This window comes from Pimephales promelas, chromosome 17 (genome assembly GCF_988280905.1).
Source record: "Pimephales promelas chromosome 17, fPimPro1.hap1.1, whole genome shotgun sequence".
Taxonomy (NCBI): domain Eukaryota; kingdom Metazoa; phylum Chordata; class Actinopteri; order Cypriniformes; family Leuciscidae; genus Pimephales; species Pimephales promelas.
This window is the reverse complement of record NC_142785.1, coordinates 31,271,453-31,298,873: the sequence shown is the minus strand read 5'-3', so window position 1 is coordinate 31,298,873 and position 27,421 is coordinate 31,271,453. Positions and strand designations below refer to the sequence as shown.

General features: G+C 35.1%; 1 long non-coding RNA gene across 2 annotated transcripts; it reads left to right on the top strand.

The window, feature by feature from the left end:
• The first annotated feature begins 1,252 nt into the window (after nt 1-1,252).
• LOC120486908 (uncharacterized) lies at nt 1,253-27,421 on the top strand. Of its 2 annotated transcripts, XR_016146940.1 has the most exons (5): nt 1,253-1,382; nt 2,045-2,146; nt 2,398-2,474; nt 20,503-20,565; nt 26,925-27,421. It is a non-coding gene; the product is annotated as an uncharacterized LOC120486908 (long non-coding RNA). The 2 variants fall into 2 exon arrangements; XR_016146939.1 differs by lacking the exons at nt 20,503-20,565; nt 26,925-27,421 and adding an exon at nt 6,131-6,302.

Sequence of the window (27,421 nt, the reverse complement as noted above, 5' to 3'; positions counted from 1 at the left end):
CAGAAACTCAAAATATTATGTTATCTGAAGCACATAAATTATTTAAGTTGATTTGACAAAAGAAAAAATGTTGTGATTACAAAAATCATGAACATATATATATTTTTTACATGGTAGCCGTGGTTCTTTGGAGATTAAAGCATTTTAAGTTCTTCAAACATCATGGAGATGTATAGGTTCTTTAAATCACTTTTCTAAGAAACTGTACGTTTTGTTGAAGGTTTTCATCAGGCTGTTAATCTGCTTATAATTTGAATCTTCAATTTTAAGAAAGAAGTTCTCTATGGTTACAATCCTAGATTTTTGCCATGCAGTCAGGTGTTTTATTTATTCATTTTTGTGGTATATATTCTCTTTATATTCTCTGCTGTAATTTTAAAGTCAATCCACTGCATGCCCCACAAAGAAAGAAAATGAAAATAAACTGAAATACAACTCAATTGGCCCTGTTGTCTGGGATAAAGCAGAACTGACAGGAGATTCGTGTCAACAGTGCTGGAACACGAACGGTTTTGGCATCACTAGAGACACCCTGCTGCTCTAGTGAAAAAACAGAGATCTGGGAACAAATGAAAGCACTCGGAGAGAAGTTCCCTCCGTGTGTCTTTATTCTAACAAAGGACATTGTTGTTCCATATATTGCAGGATGGATTCTCATAGTCAGAATGAGAGGTACATAATTGAAATGGACAGACAGGTAGACATGCAGTCAGTTCTATTCATCTAACGGGTTAATGATAAATAAGACTAAGGTGATAAAAATGTACTTAAAAATGAAACGTAGGCCTAGTTCCGTTTACATGTCCATTAAGTTCTACATAAAGTTCATTCAAAAAATGTCTACAAAAGTTGATTTAATTATGGATAAGCATCATTTTCACGTTGACTGACACAGTCTAATCTTGCATACATTATGACTTAGTCATTAAGTCATTATTAAATGGATTTTTTAATGTTGATTAAAAAAAAAAAAAAAAAAAAAGAAACAAACTGAGGGTCATTAGCCTAACCCAAAACCACACAATTAGATAAAAACGTCCTGGTAGACTCAACAGATTTTTTTTACATAGGCCTATATTTGTTTTTATAAACGGACAAGCACAACTGTACACTTGCAATCACTCTAAAAGAAAAATAATTTTGTATTTGGTGTAATTCATCCTGGGATTCGATTGTTTCTGGTCATTTGCATGAATTATTGTGCAAACTGACGTATCCAATGGGACGCGCGTGCGTTCAAACTTTTGATACTCTGACATCATCAGACATCGATACTTTACTTTACTAACTGCTGCTGACGCTAAAAAAGAAATAGCCTAATATGAATTACCCCATACTAATGTGACGTGAAGAAGTTTGTGCAGGATGTTCGTACACTACGGGTAATTAGTTTTGGTTGGTGAACTTGGTTCACTTAGAGTCTGTGATTTCAGTTAGCTTTTAGCTAATAGCTAACCGACCAAATCAACAGTATGCCTAGCCTAGGTTACACACTCGTGTAAAATTAGTTGTGTGAGCTAGTTTTATTAAACAATTTTATGTTGTAAACGGTCTTAAATATGTTTTTAAACGGTCTTGAGTATGTTTTTAAACTATCATATTATTATTTTTACTGGCAAATAGCCATAGTTCAACTAAGGGCTTTGCCATTTTATTGGAGAAAGTTGTATGCATTTTAAATGATATAATTTTATGTAGTTTATTATTTACATTATATTTTTCTGACATGTTTTCTTATTCTTTAAAACATTTTCTGATTTCCCAGTTTTAATAATTAGAGGTCTTGAACTGTTAGCCTAATTTTTTCCTGGGCAAATAACAAGTCGTTTCGAATTGCCTTTAGAAAATCCCTGAGAAAGAGTCACTTTGGGTTTGGAAATTTTCATAATTACTAGCCAATTGAATATATGAAATCCATGGAAATATTCAATAATTTATTCATTTAATCATTATTGCGTGGTCTCTTTCTATACTGCCAATTACAAAACAGTTTATTGTTAAAAAGTTTGGGTTGTGTATTAAATAATGAATATTTTCCCCACAGATGGACACTGACTTGTCACCTTGTAAGCCTGACCCTGGGACCCCTGGGGGCCCTCACACTTCACCTTTCCCATCTCTCAGGTGCCAGGCCCCTGTATGTAAGGTGAGGATGCCCTGGGGCTGGGATTGGCCTGCATGCTTGTCTGTGGGGGTCTCAAAGGGTGCTGATGTTCTTCTAGTCCCCCTCCTATAAGTAAAGACTATAATCAGAGGTTTAAACTCTCTGGTCACCCATCAATCTAAACTAGAGCTTCATCATAGAGACTTCAATTTTGAGACTTTTGACCAAGATTATTCTAATCTACTCCAATCTGATAATCTGATCTAATCTAATCTAATCCTGTTTTCCCATAGCAGGAAGAGGAAATATCACTTTCTACTGACATCTGACCCTTGCACAGAAAAGCCGGGAAAAAAGGACAATATATCAGGTGAGGAGTTTGTGGCACCAGAATGCTTTAGTTTATTAAAATCAAGGCATATACAATGCTGTGTGGATGTGGGTTTTTTGGGTTTGTGCTTTTCAATTCCCAAAATAGTTCACAAATCAGGTACTAAGCAAGCGCTCGATCAGTGGGTTTGTAAAGATAAACAGAGTTTTGGTGTGGAGATCTGCAGCTCTCGAGGAATCGTGTTACCGTCAGTGCTGATAAGACTCGGCCTGGGGAAGTGCAGTCACTCAGCGACTCGGAGATTGAGACCAAACTGATGAGTTACTGGCGGATAGTGTTGCACTCTGGGATGTGTGAAACACCATTGCCATTAGCCGAACAGATGCTTTTACCTGTTAGGGACACAGGAACACAGAAAAGTGTATCCTAGGTCAAGACTTTGAGGTTCATCATTTATTCTAGACTAAACCTGTTCATTTAGGAAGTCGATTGATTAAATGCACACTACAAGTCAATTGTTTAAATGCACCTATTTATTCATTCTTAAAAATGCTGGGTTGTTTCAACCCAAATTTAGGTCAAATATGGACAAACCCAAATGTTGGGTTAAAAATGTACAGTTGAAAGTGAAAGTTGAAGTTGAGTTCAAATTTTGAATTACATTTTTAACCCAACATTTGGGTTTGTCCATATTTGACCCAAATTTGGGTTAAAACAACCCAGCATCGTTTAGAGTGTTCTTATACGATATCATATACTGTATTTCAGAATAACATTTGTTCATTCAATCAATCAGGGAAAAAGGGGTATACATGTGAACTTCTTTCAGTACTATTTAAAAAGTAAATTAGTATAAGTATATTAAAAAGTTTGAGGATGATTTATAGTTATTAAACTTTTGAAGGACTTCATTATAAAACATCCTAAGAATGTTTTAATTATTTTATGCACACACACACACTCTAAAAAATGCTGGGTTGTTTTAACCCAATTTTGGGTCAAATATGGACAAACCCGAAATGTTGGGTTAAAAATGTAATGTAAAAATTTAACCCAACGGCTGGGTTAGTCCATATTTGCCCCAAAGTTGGGTTAAAACAACCCAGCATTTTTTAGAGTGCATACTTGTTTTATATTAAATATTAATACAGTAAATATTTAAAATATTTTTTTTCAAGATTTGTTATCACAACATTTTTCTCTTTTGTCAAATCAACTTAAATAATTTATTTAGTTATTATAACTTATTATTTTGAGTGTCTGATGATTAAATTAATCTCCTTCATTGCTAACTCACTTTTTCCAGTTCAATCAACTTAAAATTTTAAGGCAACCAGGTTACTTACTTTAAGTTAAACCAACAATATTTTTTTACAGTGTAAATGTTTAAAATATTTTATGTAAATATAGTAAATAAATTGCTTAAAAAATACTTAATGATACTCATACAGTTTATATTTGTCCACAAAGCTAATATGAAACATTTAAGCATACGGCTTTAGATCTAAGAACATACATTCAGTCAAGTGTGTCTAAACCTTTATCTTGTACTGTATATCAGAGACAAATCACTAGTTATATTAGCTGTTCAGTTGCATTAATAGTCTCTCTGAAGTCAATCCATTTGATGTAATGATGAATTATTATTTTCTTTATAAAGAATCAAGTCTGTGCGACGACCACAATGGAAAGACCTGACTTGACCGTTTTATCTCCCGTATAAAGGACCCATTTGATGCATGAACCTGATACTATTACTGCCCAGTCAGGTCTATCAAAACAGACCCATAATTTACAGTAGTGATGGTTCAGTCATCCTACGGTCTGTTCATCACTGTCAAAGCCATAATACAGTAAATGTTGTGTCTAGATCCCGTGCAATGTGTCCAGCCTCGTAACTGAGCTTTATCACCAAACTGTCTGACCTGAAGAACACGATAGTTTCAACCTGACGTTTAACATCTGTTTGTACCAGTCAGCAGGAATTAGGGAGCTAATATCTCATATCGCCGCCAGATCTCTTGAGGAAGTTAAATATTTAAGGGTGCATCATGCTGACGTCCCCGACTGTGGCTGCCTGGGCTCCTCGCAGCTCTGTAAAAAGCATGAAGCATACATTTGATATCTGAGGATAATGCTCATCCACTGGCATGACTCTGTCTGGTATGGTTTCATCAGACTCCTTACTGGGCCCATAAAAGAGGTAATGTATGGGCTGATAATAGCATGAGATCCAGAGAACGGCCCTGCTGACTCCATATGGATGCGTTTATAGAGCCAAACCCATATAAGCTCTCTGAACTGTCACCACTTGACATGCAAAATGATTTAGGGAGGTTTCAGCCGCTGTGTTAGGAATATTGGTGTGTGTGATAGTACTGATATATGGCTACTGGGAAATACGGTGCACATCAGTGAAATCAAAAAATGGCTATGGACACGGCATCTGTGTAATGCAGTTTTAAGGTATTTTCACACCCTCCTGCTGAGCTCTTCGGGATGAGTGTTTTGCTGTGCAACAAAACAGTTTATTTTGTTTGATGGATTGCAATGAGTTCTAGGTTTGAATTGATTTTTCTAGAGTTGTGACAACCATCTTAACCGCATAGAAAACTTCTTAGCATCATGGTGATGAGTTTGCTACACATTTTCTTCAGAAAATGTACAAAAGTTGACTGACGGTGTGACTGTTTATTATTTTGATTGGCCATTGGGCAATTAGTATTATTTTTTTTTGTGCTGACCTGGCAACTCTGCTTGAGACATCCATGATTTTTTGATTAATAGTGATGTAAAATGTTGAGGGCAAATCTCATGAAACCCGTCAACATTATGTGGTCACATATAAACAAACGAGAAATTAAGTATTACCTTAATATGAACAGTATATTATCTAAGCGTTTGAAAAATATTTTTATATCATGTCAGTATTTGCTTATTTATGCAAATCTTTGAATTTTTATTGTTTTGAATGTTATTTAAATGTAAAAAAAAATGTAAATTAAAATGTTTTAAAAAAATAAATCATCATATTTATCTAATGAGAATTGAAGAAAATAAAGTGAACTTAGGGATTTAATGTGTAAATGTTAAAGTAAATGGAAAAATAAATATCTCATTAGCCCTAAAATAGGATTCGTTTGATTTATTTTATAAATATTTGTCACATTTAACCCTATATTACCTATATATGTTTTTTGTGAGATTCACTTTTGATTTATATTGTTGCTCTTTTTTTTGCATAAGTTATTCTCTAAAAAAAGTATGCGTAGGTTAAATAAATATGATTATATATTTTGTATACAGTAAATATGTTCTTTTTGGCTGATAATTTTCATGACTGAAAATATACGTAATTTTTCCTTTCAAATATTACATATAACATTGACATTACATTGATTTAGAGCTAGATATAATTACTGTAATCTAACCCAAACTCACAACCTAACCCTGATAAAACATTTTCTGCTTTTTTACAATTTACTTTAATGTTATACTATTTTTACAAATGAGGATGGTTTTTGGGGGATTTTGTCAGGTTTAGCTCACTTCTTGGTACACATTAGTCCCCAAAATATGGCTAGTTACACAGACACACACAAATACCATGTTTTAATTGTTTTAACTGCATTCCAGTGGTCTTCCATTAGATCAGAATCCCAGTGCCAATAATTTCCCTTAACTCCATGAAACAGTGTCAGAGTGTTGTGTCCTCTGCCGGCATCTGTAAGCCCTCAGATGATCCATTGCTGGGTGGACTAAGTGATACCCTTTCAAGAGAGGCCAGACATGCCTCGACCACACCACACCCTTTGTGTTCTGGACTAATCCAGCATGCACTTCAAGGCTGGGCTGGACTTCAGAGGAATCTGCTATCAATCTAAAGAAGAGAAGAAAGAGCCTTAAATGAGTGAGTGAACTCCCCCCACTATCTCAATGAATTACTGTGATAAGGTGGTCATCCTCATAACAGTCATTATTATAGATTGGTGAAGACCCTTCTGTGGTTAGACATCAAAAGGTTCCCTGAATTTCAGGATGAACCAAAACCTGCTAATACTGATTTTGGAACCGAAAATAGACGAAAAAGTGAAAATTTACAATGTGTTTGCCTGAAAAAGTCACACTACCATTCAACAGTCCTGCTTAATATCTTTGTTGAAACATTTTTTTTTTCAATAGTTTTTTGATGAATAGAAAGATCACAAAAGAACAGCAAGAAGAAGAATTTATTTGAGAGATAAATCTTTTGTAACAATGTCTTTATTTGCACTTTCGATCAAATTGATGCATCCTTGCTGGATAAAAGTATTAATTAAAAAATAATAATAATCTTAATGACCTTAAAATGGTTCTATATATATTTTATAGTATAATAATCATAATATAATATTACAATAATGTTTATATTATTATTAAATCATTATTATTTATTTATTCATTTTTATTTTTTATTTTTTATATACTTAATCACTCTAAATAATGCTGGGTTGTTTCAAGCCAAATTTGGGTCAAATATGGACAAACCCAAATGTTGGGTTAAAAATGCAATTAAAAAATTATTTAACAAATTTGAAATTACATTTTTAACCCAACATTTGGGTTTGTCCATATTTTACCCAAATTTGGGTTAAAACAACCCAGCATTATTTAGAGTGTGAGATACTGTAATTCGCATAAAACTAGAAATATGCATTTCATCTCTTCTGCATCAATGCGTGTCATGGCAACCCGCAATGGCCAAAAATATGATTTTAAGTACCCTAAGCATCTTATACTCTAATGGCTCGTTTCCACTGAGTGGTACGGTACGGTACATTTCGGTTCGGTACGCAATTATTTGCGTTTCCACTGTCAATTTTTGTGAATGGTACCAAAAAGGCGAACCGTACCGTACCACTTTTTGGGTACCCTTCCGTTGGGGTACCTAGCACAGTGAAAGGGTACTAAAAGGTGGAGCTAGACTCACTGCAGAACGGTGATTGGTGGACAGACTATCGTCACTCACGCGTGCTACAAGGGCATAGAAGCATAAGTTGAAATATAATACTACTGTTATTGTGTCACGAAATGTAGTTTTAAGACTTTTTCAGGCGAGAAAGTAGTTTTTTAAAGCTCAAATCTGTGGTTTATTTATAGATTTATGATAATTTGACCGAGATCCATTCCAATCGATCACCGGACGCTCGCGCTCGTGTCCCCCGCCTGGAACAGCCTTTCCTCGGCTAGTCATCCTGATGTTTGCCGCTGACTCGGATGTCTCTGTAGTGGTTAAACATGAGATATAGTTCGTCTTGTATAAACCTAACAGGTGATCTTTGGTCTCGTGAATCTATAATTCGTTCCCTGGCCAATAGTTTTGGCAAAAGGCTACGTGAAGTTTCATATCTTTGAGCGCTGAATTTGACTGACTGAATTGTTTCTTGATGTTATTTGTAGATCTTTTTGTACCTTTTACTTATACTTTTATAATGGCTATTATTGATAAAACTGAACTTTAACAAAAAGAGATAGTTTTGTCTTTTTTTTATTTTAATACAAGATCATCTGTAATGTTGTTTATTGCAACATTTGTACCAATGCGATATGCAATACATTACATATTGCCTGGAATATGTTTAATATTTTTTTAATTTAAACGAAAAGAGGCAGGGTTGTTTTATATTTAGTTTTGTTATAACTATAGTCTAACGTTACATAGGCTACATGCAGTGATAATCAATTGGCTATGCGTTGCCTGAACCACATTTGTGTGCTTTAGAATGTTTACAATGTATTGAAATGAAATCGAAAAGAAGCAGAGTTGTGTTTTATAACATATTTCGTTTTATTGTTGCCTAAAATGAACATACAGAGATAACCGGAGTCGCATAGCCCGAGTGAGCTGAGTGCCGCGTTCAAGAACGCGCTGTTCCATTAACAGAATTACTGTACTCGCGTCCTCGGGATCATTCTCCTGAGTCGGACTTTGCATTGGCTTCTTGGAAACGCCTAATGCCAGCGCTTGTTTCTAGTGACAAACATGCCGAGAAGCAAGAACAAGATCTGCTGTCTGTCATACATTATTGATGACATTTTACTATGTCGCTTTCTTCGCGCGAAAACGACGTCGATCGCTTCTTTCCAGCATGCCACGCCTATCAAGGGTACTGTTGGCGGTGGAAACGCAAGCCTGATCATGGTGTACCCGACCCGTACTGTACTATACCGTACCCCTCAGTGGAAACAAGTCCTCATGAGCAAAACAGCTTATAAACCATACTAAACAATGTTATTTGAAAATATAAAAATGCAGAAAGTTTAATGTGAGGGTTGTGTTTGGGGGACAGAATAATGTCCATACATGTGTCTATGGACATTCCCCATAAAATGTGTGTGTGTGTAGATTTGTCAGGTACACAACACAACATAATTTTCCTGTCACTCTGGCCAAGATGTTGTCATGTGACCACATTCCATTCCCATGACATCATATGGGCTGAGTGAGTGAGCCATGAGCGAGAGATGGGTGATGTTGACGCCTCATCCCACGAATGTTTCGCATGCCCTCATCTCAAACGGGCCACGGTCAGCTTTGATGAGCTTGTTTTTAGCAGCCCAGAATGAATATTTGCGCACTCAGATCTCAGGCTGGAGTAAAAGACAGTGGACAGTGTGTGGAGGTTTACCATCCACGAGGAAGAGACAAACATAGAGCGGGACGTAAAATGAGCAAGAGAGATAGAGAGCATTCTCAGCTGTCGTCTTAGAAAACTAACTGGTGTTAGATTACCATAACATGACTCCTCATAAACCGCTGTCGGACGTCTCAATCAAAACTAAAGAGACATCTGGACCCACAGCTACTCATGAAGGGACCTATAATCGTTTACTGGTGATTTTCAAAGAAGCACTTGTTTCTTATAAACTAAGATAAGGTTACACTTTCCTTTCCAAACCTGCACATCCCTGCTAATAACAGTACGAATATCTAAATAATCATTATTTGCTTTGTTATTTTTATTGCTCTGTGCCAAAACTTAGTAAGCTTTACGCCTACATAGTCCGCTGTCTTCTAAGGGAGCATCCTAAATGAACTGGATACTCATAGGTGACTAATATGAATGTTCTATGCAGTGTTATTGTTTATATGCTATATGGTATCTTTAATATTTTTTTAGTTTTCGTCGATTTTCGTAAATCTTTAGTCAATTTGTAATGTGCTTTTGTTATTTTTATTACTTTTTATTTCTATTTATTAGATTTAATTTCTAATTATTTCAGTTGTAGTGCAGTAATTGTTGTACTTTATCTTAAAATTATTTGAATTAGCAAGTCTTGCCAACAATTCTCAGTTTGTGTATTTTTTTTCATTAAATAATAGTAATATATCATTTCAGCATTAAATTACCTGAAGTAAATGGCCAACATTTCAAATTTTGAAACATTCTATCTAATATTTGTATTTTATTTTATTACTATTTATTGTTTTATTGTATTTAACGAAAACTATCTATAGTACTTTTAGTTAACAGTAACATCATATATACTTTGAAAAATATTATTTAATGGAGTATTATCTCTGGTAAAGTAGTATTTTATGTAATTATTAAAATATCTATAAGTATTATCCATATATGGTATTGCTAATTTATCTTGCGTTGTCCACCATCTTGAATGGATTTTTTCACACCACTCTCTGAAGTTCAATAACAATTATTTTCATCACAGTTATGCAGCTTTTGACACCATGTGCTCCTCTTTTGCCTTAAAATATGCCTACATAGACAGCTCACTGGGCTTTGGAGCAGAACACATCATTAGTAACATTTCTCTGTACATTAGTGAGTGTGTTTGTGTGATTCAGGCCCGACACTGCTGTCGTCCTCTTTTTAAAGGCTGACATGCGAGAGATCTTTTAAGGCCTTGTAGTTGTTTTAACCCCTGCCGCCTCTCAGCAGGTTAAGCCTAACCAAACATTCATCCTGTGGGTCAGCGACACCAATGACAACACTCTTTAGCCTTTCACACAGCTCATCCCTACTGTGAGCTACCTGACAGGAAGCTTTAGGACCAACCACAAAGCAATTAGACAACAGAGCACACATTTATGGATTGACACTGAAAAAAAAAAAAAAAAAAAAAAAAATATATATATATATATATATATATATATATAATTATTTTATTACTGAAACTTTGTATTGCACTTCTGATTTAAATGTCTGAATTGCTTACTATGGAAATCTGATGAATAATTGAAATAATTGTAAAATATAAATACAAGTGAAAAATATAAATCAGAATTAATAGAAATGACTGATTGACAGAATGGTCAGGTGATTTGGATAGAAATTAAAATAATTGTATTATAATTAATGAATGCATAACTGTAATGTTCGGTGAAACTTATGGGTGCATGTAAATATAAAATCATCATAAAAGAAATAAATCATAAATAAATAAATAAATGCCACCTCAATGGTAATGCTAGTTTAGTGTCATTCTCATACTAGTTTTTATTAATAGTTTTAACTTTTAGATTTTCAATCTTTTTGTTGTTACATTTTGTCGTATGGTGTGATTTTTTATTTTTTATTTTATTAAATTACATTTATTTTAATTTTTTTTTTAAATTTAGTATCATTTTTACACATTTTATTTCAGATTTAATTTTAATTATTTTAGAGCATCTAAAGTTAATCTAAATGAAAATGAGAAATGTTTCCTTGGCAACTAGCCAAAAGCTTAAGTTTTAAAAAATATTAAAAATTTATTTCAAGTCACAATTTTGAATGGCTTTAGCTTGTTAACTATAATATTCCCTGGATGGAAATATATCTCCGTAATGGTACAGTACGGCGCTAGTAACACTGAGGTCATGGGTTCAATTCCCAGGAAACGTATCTTTGAATAAAACATGCATTTCTGCCATGCAAAATCAACCTAAACAGTACAATAACCAACATTTAGGAATGTTTTTGTAAATGCATTATTTTATAGCGGATATGGAGCCTGATTTAAAGTTGCATGCTGACGGAATCTAACAGCGCTGTATTCTTAAGCGCGGTCTCTGCCCCTCCTTCACTAAATGGAGTAATTATTAGCTGTCATTACCCTGCCCTCTGCCCTGATACAACTCAAAGAGAGGCGTCACTATCTGATCACTATGTAAATGCGGTTAGCTGCCTGCAGTAATGGATCAATAGAGCGCTCTGGGGGAGGACGGAGAATGTCGGCACTGCCTGTCTGTCTGTTCCCAGCAGGTCCACTGTCCCGTGCGTCTCCGAGGGAGGTGGGACAGGGCACGTCTACCAGCCCGGAGACTCGGGAAGAAAAAGCTTGGGGGGTTCAGGCCCGGGCTTGTCTTGGAGCTCTTGGATTGCCGGGGCCTCTAGCCCTAAATTTGAATGTAAAATGAATGCAAATCTACAATGATTCGGTTGAATCCACATACTTTGAAATGAGGGTCTACACAACCCTTATGATTGCATTCCAGTTTGTGACATTTAACCGAAGCTAAAAAACAACAACATGCTAATTGCATTTCAAACAAAGCAACATCGCATGAATTCGACTCATTTCGGGGCAGACTCTGTGTCTCTGGTGGTTGTCGTTGGACTGCAGAAGGTCGGTTGTGTACATGTCAACAGTAGCAGAAGTGTGTCTGTGATTAACATGCTCTTTCTGGAGTGTGCAATACACAGTTGTTTAGCCACATTAGCTTTATCTAACACCATCAAAAGGCACATTATCTTCATGTTGTCATTGTAGTTGAGTGAAGTACATGTAGATTAGAATGCTTCATTGACTCATTAAAGTGGACCTGCTTCAGTTACTCTAGATTGGAAAGAGAGAATGAAGCATCGATGTTGTTCTTTGGGGTTAGCAGTCCTTATGAATCATTCAAGTAATAGAGTCGTTCAGTCATGACATCAATTTGTAGGTTAAACCGGTGTGTCAAATTAGTCTTTATGATTCTACATAACTTGGCACACAATAGTTTCAAAATTCACATTTGAGGCATGTTATAGAATAAAACATATATTCAAATAATGTTATGCACAGACCTAATAAAATTTCAATAAATTAAAAAAAAAAAAACAACAACTTTTTTTACACTAAAAGTCTATGGATCTTCTAAGGTTTTTGGATAACAAACTGAACAACTCTATTAAAGATAAATTCATTTCTTTAATGGTGCTTTCACATGTTTGAATCATATGTAGGCCTATTGTATAAATATTTATATAAAATTTGAGTGAGATGTTTTTAGGTTGCTAATTGAGCAAAGTGCTGCCATATATTTTATTAGTATTAATTTAAGAATAGAATAGAATAAAAATATTGGATTTATATCGGTATCGGCAAATAGGAATCGGTATCGGAATTGAAAAAGTGTTATCAGGACATCCCTATAAAATATTTAATCTTTTGCATTAGCTGTGCATTAACCTATTCACGAGATTCGCTCAGGGATGTGTAAAATGAGTGTGTTTTACGCCGGGAAGCTTTGCTCTGAAATCTCTGGATGACACAGCCGGGGCAAGTGTGCACGGCCAGCGCAACATCAATCAGTTTCTAGATTCAATAAATATAATGGGTCTGAATCAGTGGTTGAGCACTTTTAATGGCTCATAATAGTAGGAGGTCTGACATCGTAATGGCTCAATCTCTTCAGCTCTTTTATTAGGCCAATGCTAGAGGGCTGCATGTTCCCTAACACACACACACACACAGACAGCAATCATCTACATCACATATTGCTGACCCCAGGAGTGAATGGCAGTCACCTTTAATAAACAGAGCAATCGTTGAGCAATTACACCTAATGAAACGGCAGCTGAGAGGACGGTCTCATGTATAACACTATTATCTTTCATGCTGGTCCAGTTCTGCTCACTTAAAATGGAACATTTTAAGGGCTGGAAAGGTGAAATGTGTGTCCCTTGTTTCTATCAAAGTGTTGAGGTTTTAAAAGAAAGTGTGTGTGTGTTGTTTTAGTTGTTCAAATGTTTTAGTTTTTAGTAAAATGGAAGCTGTGACATTCAATATAGGGTTATACAATTAAGTGGGAGATAATTTTGAAGAATGTGGCGAGAGTTCATAGTGAGATCTGACTTTTTACTGCAGACTTTGTCAATTTTAAGCAGTTTGAGACATTGTTGAGATGTCTTCTGAAACTCTGTGAGATTACTTCATCTCGAGGAAAAGATCCAAGTCTGCATTTGCTCTCAATTTAAAGGGTGCCTATAATTCCCCTTTAGAAAGTCTTGATGTTGTTTTTGGGCTCTATTCTAAAATAGGATCATTCTTGTGTGTTCAAAAAACATAATTTTTCTGACGCATTCTCATCCTAGGGCATCATATAGGTGACGCTTTTGACATTTCGTCTAAATCCAACGCACATGGCACCCTTTAGTGCCAATATAACATGCTTCGGTTATGGGTAGGTTTAGGTCTGGGGTAGGGTTTGGGTTAGACCACTAGGAGGCGCCTTCTAGCCCTTATATATCTGCGTCTCATATTGACGCTAAAGGGTGCCATGTGCGTTGGATGTAGATGAAACATCAAAAGGCGTCAGTATATGACGCCTTGGGATGAGACCGGGCTGAATTTTTCCAACCCGATCTCACGGGAATTCGTACGAATTTTACGAGGTGGCTAATTCGTAACAATTCATACGACCTCACTCGTACGAATTAGTGCGATTTTGCTAAATCGTACATTTTTTACGAATTGGCCAATTCGTATGAATTCGTACAAATGACCAACACCTGACCCCGCCCCTAAACCTAACCATCACGTGGGTTTAGAAAAAATCGTACGAATTCGATTCAACAAATTCGAGCCAATTTTTAATCACTCATACGAATTCGTGCGAATTGGTCGTGAGATGGAGTAGAATTTTTCCCATATTCTCCATTGTTGCAGCTCCTCTCTTCCCAGTCTGTCAGTAACGCTCTGTTTACTTCCTGTCTCTATGAAGCCCCTCTTTCTGAAAAGCTTAATGGGATCTGATTGGTCGGCTGGATCAGTGTGTTGTGATTGGTCAAGTGCTTTAGTTTGAACGCGTTTGGGAAATTTCCCACCCCTTACCATATCTGTGAGTTTCAACACACTACTAACTAACTCACAGTCCTTCCCCTTTAAATGGGGAATATTATAACGTGTTTGTTCTCAGTAGAAACTACAAGACTACAATGCAGGCATTTCAGGGAGTTCAGAAACAGTGACTTTGCTTTATAACTTTGCAGATTTTTCTTTCCTATATATATATATATATATATATATATTGGAAAATATATGCATCTTTCTTAAGTTATGGAAACAAATCAGAATGTGGGTTTCACTTTTAGCTCATAAGTGATCATGCACACAGACTATGAAAGATGTTTTTCCCCCTCTAAAGTAGGAGAAAATCCCTAAAATAAAGCGGTGATTGTGCTAAGGTTATGTCTCTACTAGCGCGGATCTTCTTTGTTGTTTCTGATGCTATGCCAAGTTTACGCCTGCTCTGGCACTGAAAGCTTTGTGAGAGGTAAGGTAACCTGCTCGGTAAGACAATACCTCATTTACCCCGACGCCTTTGCACAGGCCAGATCGAATAACTAGAAATTTGAGGGACAAAGCCATCGATAAGCTGAACCAAAGAGAATGGCCACTTAGCTGCTTGAGCGAGACCAAGAGATGCCAGAGAAATCTGAAGCTGGAGGTGGTGGGACAGGCCTGCAGATAAACACACAGGCACCCGTGAAGCCTGACTGACAGCACACTGATGAAGATTCGGTCACTGCTGAGACAAAGGCTCTTTATGAACTACTCCTCAGACTGGAAAAATGATCAGAGCTGGTCTACAGTACAGATGCAGAAGAACATCTCAGAATTAGTTTTAATGGCAATTTATTCCTGGTATCACTTGTTTACAGTCAGTGGGTCCAAACGTCAGAGCCCACCAGTGCAAATGCCCCCGTTGGTGTTTGTTTTGATTATAAATTATAACAATAATAATAACTAAAAAAAATTGCCCTATGATTAGTAAAAATAATTGTGTCCCCAAATTTCCCTTATATTTGATTATTGACTGCATGATTGACTGTGCATGACATCTTACTATTTTAATAATAATAATAATATACTTTTTCATTTACATCTGTAAATAAATCAAGTTAATATATATATGTATATATATATATGAATAACAGATTTTCAAAGTGATTTCACTCTGGATTTTTTGACACTACTAAATATTATATTGCTATGATTTTGGCAAGATGTATTACTGTTGTTGTTTAATTTATTTTTTTTCTTGTTCATGAAGCTGAGATAGACACACTGGCACTACCTGCAAAAAACAGCTCTCTAACAACCTATTTTACTTTATAATGTGGCATATTTTTCATATTTACCCAATAAATATCAAAACAATTTGATAGTAAAAAGTGTTTATAATATCATGGTTAGAGAAAATCAGTTTAATATCATTAAAAGTAGTTCACTTTTAAAAGAAACTTTTGCTGATAATTTACTCACCCCCATGTCATCCAAGATGTCCACGTCTTTCTTTCTTCAGTCGAAAAGAAATGAAGGTTTTTGATGAGAACATTCCAGGATTTTCTCCATATAATGGACTTCAGTTGGGTCCAAACGGTTCAAGGTCCATATGACAGTTTCAGTGCAAACTTTAAACTGTTCAAAGGGCGATTCCAGACGATGAATAAGGGTCTTATCAAGTGAAACAATCGCTCATTTAAAAAAAAAAAAATAATAAGTTTTATAACTAAAATGCTCACCTTGCTCTGTTAGAGTTAGGGTGTGATGAGCGTTTGTGACTCTCCTATTTAAACTCGTTCATCGAACAAAGCTTTTCCCGAGTCAACTCGTTCATTTCATTCGTTGAATGAACCAAATGACACGAAAAAAGATTTGTTCATTTTGATGAACAAGTTCGAATAGGAGAGTCACAAACGCTCATCACACCCTAACCCTAACATATGATTGGTATACCAATCGCTTGTTTTTTTTTTTAAACAAGCGATCTTTTCGCTTGATATTAGACCCTTATTCTTCGTCTGGAATCGTTTAAAGCCCTTTGAACACTTTGCAGTTTGCACTGGCACTGTCTTTTGGACCTTGAACCGTTTGGTTCCCATTGAAGTCCATTATATGGAGAACAATTTTGGAATGTTTTCATCAAAAAACCTGAACAACTCCTTAAAATTGAAATGACTTAAACGTTCAAGTTGATACTTAAAATGTAAGGCAGCAACTTTTTTTTTGCTGTGTACTATTGTATAGAATAACTTGCATTCTAATGTCACATAGACCAGTAAGAGGATTGTTTCTAGGAACGGTGACTCCTGGAGCCGAGGAAAAAGCTTTTAGTTCTTCTGAGTTAGATGTGAGTTGACAGCTAGACTGTGTTCCCCGTGGTCGGCCCTTAGCCACGCCGAGGAGCCATTCCAAACTCAAGTGCTCCTGTCAATCTAACAGGATTAACCATTACATGAAATAATGTTTGGAATCACCCACTGAACTCGTTTAATCTTGAGGCTAAGAGGCCCTCTAAGACTCTCGTGAAGCACAACAAATAAACATGCAAGAGTTTTTTCACATCTCGTTACTATAAGGGCTCGAACCGAAACGTTTCAGTTGATTCATGACATTTGCTCCTTTCATATCCTGAATATGTAGTTATATTGTTATTTTTTTTTTAAAAAATGTCAGTTAGTACTCTTTTAACTTAATTTCTCAAATGGTTACATTTTAGATCATGCAGGTACAAGATTAAAATCCAATTTAAACTTTGCAAGAGTGAGGGGAAAAGTTGTGTTTTGGTTAGTCTGATGTCTAGCTGTGTTCGTCTGTTGAGATAAATCTTCTTTAGTCCCTGAGAGATGATAGTTCCCATAGCTCTCCAGTTTTATAGTGTTTTGAATTTTGCTGCCCTACTGTTACAGTCATGCTTTATGACACGGAGCTCAACAGCGTCCTCTGGTGGCATTTACGGCAGCCATAGCATGTTGTTATTGGTGGATTTTTTTTTTCTTCAAAAGTGTCGTCTTATAATTTTAGATCAGTTTACAAAACGACAGAATTGTGTTCTTTTGCCAAAATCTCTTTGTAAGTCTGTGAGGTGGATACAAAAGACGTGCGTGTGTTGTTCAGTACAAAGAGGTACAGTCAGTGCAAATGCTGAGCAATTAAAATGATGGCATAATTCAGAGGCTTGTGCACTTCACACACAGCTGCCCGTCACTCAGGAGAGCATGAATGAACACAACAGGGAGGGAACGTCTGCATCCTCAGGCACAACATTCTTTCATGTCTTATCTCTCCTTATTCACTAGCTCCTCTTTTTATTCATTAGCATTTATTAGAAAATTCAGAGACTGTATTTGTGGAGTTAGGCAGACTTTAAAATAATAATAATAATAATGATGATGATGATGATGATGATGATGATGATAAAAAACTTTGTCCTATAGTTGGTTGCAGATGTCGCCTGATTTAAATAATAAAAATCTGGTAAATCTGGCAAATTGGGCAATTTTTTGAGTCATCAAGTGACCAGTGAACCTGAATTCATCCTATTCTGTTGTGGATACAAATTTTACACCAGAGAGACAAATTTACAAAACTGTTATCTTGAATTACTCGAACAAAAGACTTGTTATATTTTCAAGTATTTGAGTATTTGACATATCTTTTGATATGACATATCTCTCCCCATGATGAATCAGGAATAAAATAAAATAAATTGAATTGAAATGCAATAATGAAATAAAATAAAATACAATAATAATAAATCCAATGAAATAATGTGAACTAAAAAGTATCAAATAAAATAATAAAATAAAATTAAATAATAAAGTGCAAAAACATTTTAAAGACATATTACTTTTAAATACAATATATGCAATATAATGATCATTTGCACAAAGAGATATCACATTAAAATTATCATGTTGAGACATATACAGAGACAAAGCTATGCACTATAGTATTTGTGGAGTTAGGCAGACTTTAAAATAATAATAATGATGTTGATAAAAAAACAGGTCCTATACTTTGTTGCAGATGTCGCCTGATTCAAATTCAATTAGGACTTGATTCAATTAGGACAAATTGAGCAACTTTTTGTAGTCATTCTGTTGTGGATGGAAATTTTACACAAGAGAGAAGAATTTGCATACTGTTATCTTGAATTACTCAGACAAAAGAGTTGTTGTTATATTTTCAAATATTTGAATATTTGACATATCTTTTGATTTATCCCCCCCCCCCCCCCCATGTGGTTCAGGAATAAAATAAAATAATGCAATAATGAAATGAAATTAAACAAAATACAACAATAATAAATGAAATGAAATAAAGTGAAAAAAATAAAAAATAAATAATAAAAATAAAATAAAAAAGTGTAACAACATTTTAAAGACATATTACTTTGAAATAAAATATATACAATAAAATAATCATTTGCACAAAGAGATATCACATAAAAATTTTCATGTTGTTCAAAATTAAGATTTTTATTTTTTATTTATTTTATTTTTATCTTCATACTAAAACCCCTCAAAGCTTTGAAATGCACTTGGTGTTTGGTGTGATTAATCTCAGTTGGAGTGATTGGCATGTTTGCAGTGTACACCAGTGGCCCCTATAGGGCTCTGAGGGCCCATGAGGAGCAGGAATGTCTCTGTATCGCTCCATCCCTCCTACAGCTCAGGTTACAGTATTCATAGATCACGCTGACACTGCGGGATGGCTGTCGGGGCCCGGTCCGTCCTGCCCGGAGACGAGTCCGCAGGATACACACAGACACATGTTAAAGATGCAGCATCTTCCTGCTGTCTGAGTGCGCAAAACACACATACTGTTTTGTCCCTGCGCCTGCCATGCATTTGATGAGGAGCTTTTGTGTATTAATGATACAATGTTTGCCACATGCTTGAGTACGGAAGCGGATTGCATTCACTTGAAGAAAATAATCTACTCTATTTTTCTGAATTAATGAGTTAGTTATCTCAGAATTATGAGATTATTTTTTCATGGAAAAAAAAAATGCTCTGTTTTTCAGAATTAATGACTTGATTATCTCAAAAACTCAGAAAACAGAGCAAAAACTTTTTTTTCAATGAGATAATTAACTTGTTAATTCAGAAAAACAGAGTAGATTTTGTTTCCTCAAGTGAATGCTGTATACGCTTCCGTACTTGAGAACCTTTTTCTTAAACACTTTTTAGACAATCGTCTGTTTACTGGTGCTTCAAAGAGCCCTGAAGTGGTTTAGTTTGATATGAAGATACACTTTTTCAGATCTCGATTATGAGTTTTCTCTATTATTTATAGGCATTTGAAATAATTCTTCAGATTTTCAGCGTTTTAAGCCTTGAACAGCTCTGAGATGAATCGCGACAAATAGAAATACAGAGAGAAAGAAACATCAAGACTGTGTACTTTTCTTTTAAACTCGTGTAAATAACTGTTCATTTTAAGAAGAATTTAGAAAGTTGTACAATAGAAATGTAAAAAAAAAAATACACAATTAACTACAAGTTATTGAGTCTAACTATGAAATACCATATATGGTATTGAAGTCTACTGTAAAATATACAAAAACATTACTGTTTTTAAAAAAAAATAAGTATCTTATACGCATCATGCCTGCATTTATTTGATACTTAAAAATACAGAACAAAACAGTCATATTAAAAATTCAGCTTTGCATCACAGAAATAAATTATATTTTAATATGTAGAAGACCTTAATGTAAAATTGTAATTGTTTCACAATATTACTGTTTATTTCGGTTTTTATTTAATATATATATATATATATATATATATATATTCATTGATTATAGTGTATACATATTCTTCACAATATTTTATTTTTTATTTTATTTATTTTATTTTTTAATTTATTTTTATGTTGTCTCCCTCAAAAATGGTTCCTGATAAGAAGTTTGTTTGCTCTATCTGTACCTATTAACCCATTTTTTAATTTTTTTAAAATCAAAATGTTAATGAGGTCAGATAAATCTATGATTAAACATGGCAATTGTTGACAGATTTGTCTCTTTCAGTTTCCTGAAGATGAATTGCAGGCCTTCCAGATGGGGGTCAGATGGGCAGACATGGATACTCAGGTGAGCTGGGGGTCCGATCTCTTCCTCATGAGGGTCTTTTACCGGGCGCAGTCAAGTAGAGAGAGAGAGGAATGCTGAGGAAGTGACTGCGCTCCAGGCCAATATCTGAGCGTGGGGCTGAGAGACAGCCAGATAGAGGGATAGAGGGATGACAAAAGACGAGAGCTGAGAGTGGCCCCGGGGCCGAGCCGACACGCCCACCTGTTGATTGCAGCGCGGGCGCTAAGTGCACTGTGAATGGACACTTACAATGGCCGGGGCAAGATGATCCGCTCTTCTGTCTTTAGCAGCTTCTCTCTGATCGCCTCTTCCTCTCGGTGTTGACACCGATCAGCAGGTGATAGATCGACACAAACCATGAGAAACGGTCTTATGCTCATTCTTACCATCTGCCTTAAATTCTTCTTAAAACCTCCGAGCAGTGTTTAAAACTTGGGTTTCTGCTCCTGGCATTGTGTTGCTAAAGTCTGGAGGTTAACTGTTTCACACTCAAACAAACTGTTCAATCATCTGTCAGACTTTTGGCAGACCTGATACGCAAACTATAGGAGATCGTTGTTGTTTCAGTGAAATATCAACTTCTCAGATGTTTCCGAAGATCACTGAGAAAATGTTTCAATTAAAAATAGAAACAAATTGTTGAGAGGTTTAGCAAAATACAAGAATTGGATGAGAATTGCTTCAAACGGACATCTCTAACTTTTGACTTTTGTATCTTGGCAATTCTGAGCACTTTATTGGTATACACAGTAGTCAACATTTGAAGTGACTTTAATTAAAGCCTTTCATTAAAGTTATACATGAATGTTGAATATTTTTGTCTTAAGACAACTTTGATGAACTTTTTCCACCTCAAATTTTGACTAGTGTATATTCTTAATAAATTCAGCAATGGCGCATTCAATTGATCAAAAGCCAAAGCAAAGGCGTTTATGTATTTCACAAACGATGTTATTTTGAACTTTCTATTCATAAAAAAAAAACCTGTAAAAAATGTATCTCGGTTTCCATAAAAATATGAAGCAGCACAACTGTTTTCAACATTGCGAATAATAATAATAATAATAATAATAATAAATGTTTCTAGAGCAGCAAATCATCATATTGGAGTGATTTCTGAAGGATCATGTGACTTTGAAGACTGCACTCTAAAAAAATGCTGGGTTGTTTTAACCCAACTTTGGGTCAAATATGGACAAACCCAGCCATTGGTTTAATTTTTTTTATGAAATTTTTAACCCAACGTTTGGGATTGTCCATATTTGACCCAAAGTTGGGTTAAAACAACCCAGCATTTTTAAGAGTGTGGAGTAAAAATTACAACAGCTTTGATCCCAGGAATAAATTACATTTTAACATCCAGATAGCAGACAGTTGTGTGTGTTTATATATATATATATATATATATATATATGAAGAGTTCAGATGCAAAAGCCTCTAAATGCCATTTGAAATTTTCTTCTTTAATGATGATTTTTATCAAACTTGTATATTTAAGTTCAGTAATTTCACTTAAATAACAATTAATAGTTAATTATCATTGCAATTTAAGTGAAATCACTGAACTTAAATATACAAGCTTGATAAAAATGATCATTCTAGAAGAAAATTTCAAATGGCACTTAGAGGCTTTTGCATCTGAACTCTTCATATTTATATATATATATATATATATATATATATATATATATATATATATATATATATATACACTCTAAAAAATGCTGAGTTGTTTTAACCCAATTTTGGGTCAAATATGGACAAACTCAAACATAGGGTTAAAAATGTAATTTAAAAATGTAACCCAATGGTTGGGTTTGTCAATATTTGACCCAAAATTGGGTTAAAACAACCCAGCATTTTTAGAGTGTATATATTGCAGACTTTTTCTCATGCATGCACTATAAAAAATACTGGGTTGTTTCTAGCCAAAGTTGGGTTTAAACAACCCAGTATTTTTTAGAGTGTGGTCAGAAGTGTCTCGTAGCATCATTGTATCACTCATCACGTCATTCTTGCGTGCAATTTAGCCATAAAAGCCACCGGTGTTCAGAGCTTCCTCTGGTGACTTCATCGCAGCTTTCTCAGCACCTACACGATACAAACCTGCAATTATCCACAGACAACACGACAAATCACAGCGCCATCCGAAAACCACCTCACGCTAACCCGGAGGGACACACAAGGAACCCGATACGGCTTTTCCTAAACCTCTCAGCCTTTGTGTCTGAAGCGTCAGTGCGTGAGGTCAGGGCTTTCTTGAGGTGGAACAAACCTCTTTTTACATTTATATGCAATTGCACTTTTTCATAAACTATTTTTGTTGGAAAATCTCCTTGAAAACATCTAAAAATATAATTATTACCATGAAACTAAATATGAAATGTAATGTATAAATATAAACATAATAGGCCTAATATCATCTTATTTAGTTGGTGCTCATACCGAACAGATCTCCTCAGGATGAAGAACACATTGTTCTTTTATTCGAATCCTGTCACAGTCCATCAAACCAGAGACGTCAAACAGTGCTGATATGTTTTATGGATTTTATAGGCCGGAGATGTAGCATGACGAAGCAGAGCGTTCGGTACACCAACAGTATTTCACCAAACTGACACCTGTGCTGAGTGTGAAGAGATGTCTGCTGCTGGAACTGTTGAAATGAATTTGAAATGGACCCCATGATATCGCTGTGAGATGGCGTAATATGCGTGTGGATGGGGTTTGAGATTCGGGAGAGGGAGATCTTGCGTGTTACGGCCGTGTGGAGGAGAGAACGGCTCGCTCTCAGTTTCACCGTCAGGACTGTGATCTCTGAGAGAGCGTTTCGCTCCACTGACGGCCTCGGCTTTCATCTTAAACGCTAACCCATCACCTACGGCTTCGGTTACCCCTGTAGTGACAGCTTCAGATGAGTAAAGATGTGCTTCTACACATACAAAGATGCTTTTTGAGTGGGAAATAAGGGCCGTTTAAACAGTATGCTGGAGGATCAATGTCAGCTTAAGTGTGAGCAAAATGCCTGAAAACCACACCGATTGCACTCAGTCAGTACAGCCTGAGGTTTTTTGTTTTTTTTAGAGCTAATTGGAAATACCAAAAATAAAATAAAAGATTATTTAATAGTCTAAGTACACTGGGGTTTTGTGTCATACACAATTGAATTTAGTATGCTTTTTAAATTGACATTTTTCAGTTAAATGTTTTCATTTGAATTTGAATCGAGGTAGCAAACAGGACGCTGAATTGCAACCGATTTTTTTTAATGCAAGGAAGTAGAATTAAAAATGAATTGTAATTTAAAGAAATTACTGTAAATTTAAAGAAAAGACTGTGATGTGGACCTAAAAGGAAATCCTTATTGGAAAGTTTTGAAAAATGTTTAGATAGATGGACAGATGGATGGATGGACGGAAGGACGGACGGACGGACGGACGGACGGACGGACGGACGGACGGACGGACGGACAGACAGACAGACAGACAGACAGACAGACAGACAGATAGATAGATAGATAGATAGATGGATGGATGGATGGATGGATGGACGAATGGACAGACGAACAGATGGACAGATAGAAAGACAGATAGAAAGACAGATACAGATAGATAGATAGATAGATAGATAGATAGATAGATAGATAGATAGATAGATAGATAGATAGATAGATAGATAGATAGATAGATAGATAGATAGATAGATAGATAGATAGATAGATAGATAGATAGATAGACGGATAGATTGATGGATGGATGGATGGATGGATGGATGGACGAATGGACAGACGAACAGATAAATGGACAGATAGATAGATAGATAGATAGATAGATGGAGAGAGAGAGAGAGAGAGAGAGATAGACGGATAGATTGATGGATGGATGGACGAATTGACAGACGAACAGATAAATGGACCGATAGAAAGACAGACGAAGAGTTCAGATGCAAAAGCCTCTAAATGCCATTTGAAATTTTCTTCTTTAATGATGATTTTTATCAAACTTGTATATTTAAGTTCAGTAATTTCACTTAAATGGCAATGATAATTACCTATTAATTGTTATTTAAGTGAAATTACTGAACTTAAATATACAGGTTTCATAAAAATCATCATTAAAGAAGAAAATTTCAAATGGCATTTAGAGGCTTTTGCATCTGAACTCTACAGATAGATAGATAGATAGATAGATAGATAGATAGATAGATAGATAGATAGATAGATAGATAGATAGATAGATAGATAGATAGATAGATAGATAGAGCGTTACTCATGCATTCCAGTCACAATGGTTGTTTTGTGGTTGCTAAGGTGTTAGTGTGTTGCTAGGCAGTTGAAGGGTTTGGATGAGAAATATAAAGCTCATGCCTTTTTTTACCAGTCAGCGAGTTGCATGGTTAAATTAAATCAATGTGATTTTACAAAAGTGGGTCTTGTAGCAACAAACAGAAGTAAAGTCATCTTCCATAATTGCCTGTTTATCTTCTTGACAGTTTTATGACTGTCCTGTTAGTGTTCATTTGTAGACCTGCTGGCTCTCATTAGCAGTCCCTCAGGCTGTGTGTAAATACAATTATAGACGGTACACCCTCTGTGAACTGCACCACTGGAGGGCGGTATAATGTCCTGTCTGAGGAATATGTGGGACTTGTTTGTCTTGTGCAATCTTTTATCCATCAAATGGTCAGTCAGAGAGAAAGTGTCTCAGACTCAATTAATCAATCACAGAAGCTGTCAATGTGGCGTCCTCTCCACTCGCTGGCCTGCCGAAGGGGACAATGGTGTCTTAACTGCGACAGGTTAACCTGTGGGTCTGACATACCGTGCCTCAAGACACTGATCTGGGGTCAGATGTGCGCTTAATCATACTGAATTGTAGGGTAATCAGAGGGGAAGATAAGCTCAGATGTGCAGTGGAGATTGGGAAATAGCTGAAGTCTGACAGGTTAACTTCCAGCTCCTCGAGTCGTGAGCTCTTTTCAGATTGTCAGTGTGAGAAACAGGTTTTGTCCCAAACCCTAGTGAGCTGCCTACCTAGGCAGCATTTAAAGACATCATAAGTGCGCTCATGTGAATGCTATTTTTCACTGAAAATACAATGCTGGATTGCATTAAAGCAAGCACATTATAAAAGTGAAAAGAAATGTCCACGTAATGTTGACAAGATGATACTATATTAGCTAATAATTCATTTTTATTTTTCTCCATTTAATCACTCTTCTGCCTTTTATTTCTTTTTAAATAGTCCTGCGTTGTGAGACAAATGTTTTCATGCAATCTCTCAATTAATAGTGGTCATTAAAATGCATGAAGTACATGAAGTAGAAAAATGTAAATAGATACGCACATGAAATTCTACACAGTCACACATAACTAAATTCAATAAATCTATTATAATAGTTAAATCTAATTCAAAATACACTGTTTTACACAAAATGTTGCAAAAATTTTTGCAATTATGTTTTTGAAATTCACCCAAAATATTTTTTAAGATTTGAAATGTAATTTCTTGCTCCTTAAAGTATACATATGAAACATATTTTGGCATTTGAAATATATTTCCAAAAAAAATAAAAAAAAATAAAAAAATATATATATGAAGAGTTCAGATGCAAAAGCCTCTAAGTGCCATTTGAAATTTTCTTCTAGAATGATAATTTTTATCAAGCTTGTATATTTAAGTTCAGTGATTTCACTTAAATGGCAATGATAATTACCTATTAATTGTTATTTAAGTGAAATTACTGAACTTAAATATACAAGTTTGATAAGAATCATCATTAAAGAAGAAAATTTCAAATGGCATTTAGAGGCTTTTGCATCTGAACTCTTCATATATATATATATATATATATATATATATATATATATATATATATATATATTCTTCTTTTTTTAAATTAATTTATCTATTTTTATTACCTACTCTGTTTACAATATATTCAGATATTTAGAATATAATCAAAAATATATATTAAATTTCAATTTAAAAAGAAAATTCCCCATATCAAATAATATATTTAACACAAATAATAAAAATTATATAATAATAATAATAATAAATTAATAAAATATTACCCAAATTCACCATAGGAATATGGCAACTCTATTGAAATCATTTGTGATACTCCCTTAAGTTGGGATGCTGCCTTCGTAGACTGCTCACTAGTTTATGGAACACTCTGTCGGCCGGTTCAGATGCGTGTGTGTGTGTGAGAGAGAGAAAGAGGAGGCTAAAGTGGAGAAATAGCTGGAGGTGTGATCTTATCTGATGTTAACTGAGGAATGACACCATAATGGAACAGCAAGGGTGTAATTATTCTCTTCTCTTCTTCTCTCCTCGCTCCCTCCTTCTCTCCAGCCCTTCATGCTCTGCCCTCTCTGACAAATTAAGATTAATGGCAGAGATAAGCGCCGGTTCCTGCCTGTCTCCACATCCAGTCACAGCTCCAGTGTGTGAACGCTCAGATCAGTTCTCACTCTCATGGTGGAAATCTAGCTCAGTGTGAAAAGTTTAGGATGTTGGATTATGGGTGTGTGTATAGTGTTAAAAACACATCAGAATCGTCATATTTTATGTTTGGAGGTAAATGGAAATTAGGTCAAGCAACCCTATTGGGGTCTTAAAAGTACATTCATTTTTTATAAAACATTTTTTTTTTTGTATGATGAGGTAACCATATAACAACAATACAATCCTAAAGCTGGTATCTGATTGATATCATCATCAAGGAAGTCATGTAAACCTTTATTATTCATGACTTATTTGTTTATGATATTATAGATTTACATGTCACATATATACATACATATCATATAAAACTTTAGGATATTAACACGCTAACGCGACAGCTTAGG